This window comes from Hipposideros armiger, unplaced genomic scaffold (assembly GCF_001890085.2).
Source record: "Hipposideros armiger isolate ML-2016 unplaced genomic scaffold, ASM189008v1 scaffold_1204, whole genome shotgun sequence".
Taxonomy (NCBI): Eukaryota; Metazoa; Chordata; class Mammalia; order Chiroptera; family Hipposideridae; genus Hipposideros; species Hipposideros armiger.
Genome location: NW_017732554.1, coordinates 10,723 through 12,170, shown reverse-complemented (window position 1 = coordinate 12,170; position 1,448 = coordinate 10,723).

Sequence of the window (1,448 nt, the reverse complement as noted above, 5' to 3'; positions counted from 1 at the left end):
ACCTTAAAAAGAGTGCTGATTACCTTTTATGATAGGATCCATTATTTTTTTTTAAGTATCTCAAGATAAAAATTGTTTTCCTGTACTCTTTTGTGTCCTTTATTGTTTCTAAGACCTTTTTTCTTAATAATTTTGGTGTTTTTATTTCATGTTGGAAGTGTTCCACAATTGCCTGGTGTTCCTTACTTATGCCCTCAAATTCAAGAGCTGATTGCAAACTCTGTTTTTAATCCCCACCCCCTTTACCCCTATCCAGAAAATAGAGAAAAATTTTAAATCTTTATGAAATCTTAAATCATCTGGCCTAGCCCTTTTCGATTTTCATTTTAAAGTGAACAATATCAATACTTCATTTTTTTATGAATATATACCCAAAAAATGTATACACATGACTTGTATTCATCTTTTGTTATCAGTATATATTGAGTATTACAATTTTAATGCAGTTTGTTTCCTTAAAAAGTATAAACGTATTTTTGACACCCTCTGTAAACACACACACACATACAGCGTCCATATCAATTTTAGGATTGGCTTTTCCATTTTGGAAAAATGGCTGCTAGGATTTTGATAAGGATTGCATTGCATGTGGAGATCACTTTGGGGCACCATTGCCATTAATATTAAGTTTTCTAATTCATAAACCTGACATCTTTCCATTTATATAATTTTTTGTGTGTGAAATAAACATTTTTTAAAATTAGTTTCAGCTGTACAACACTGCAATAGTTATACTTTTTACCCGTCAGAGTGACAACCCCCCTTTCCCAATCCACCACCCCACTCCTCCCACATGTCATACATATCTATTACAATTCCCTTGACTCCACTCCCACACTATACTCCACGTCCCATGACCATATATATATACATATATATATATATGTATATATATATATATATTGAATTATAGTTGACATACAATATTATACAACATCAGCTTCAGGTGTACAGGCAGTGATCAAGCCTCTACCCCATCCATGAAGTGGTCTCCCTAACAAGACGTGACCATCTGACACCCTACAAAATATTTACAACATTATTAATCATATTCCCTGAACTGTCTTTCATATCCCTGTAGNTATTGATGAAATCATAATTCATGGTTCAGTTTCAGAAAAAAAACATATTCATTTTACATTAACCATTTAGAGGTCATTTAAATAACAAAATATTGTATTGTAAAAGACATGTAGAATTTTAAAACAATAAAGATTTGAACCTGTATATGTGTGTGCCTTTTAAAGAAGGATACTTTCTTAATACATTTGAATGATTACTGGGATGTGGGAAAAACTTATTCTGTATTATATCAAAAGAAACATGTTTATTACAAAAATGTTCTTTAATTATATACTATGTAACAGGGTAAAACAGTATTATGTAGAATAGAGTTGTGTAAACTAGATCTTTAGACAAATTGCCATGGTGCAAAGGTATTTAAATAA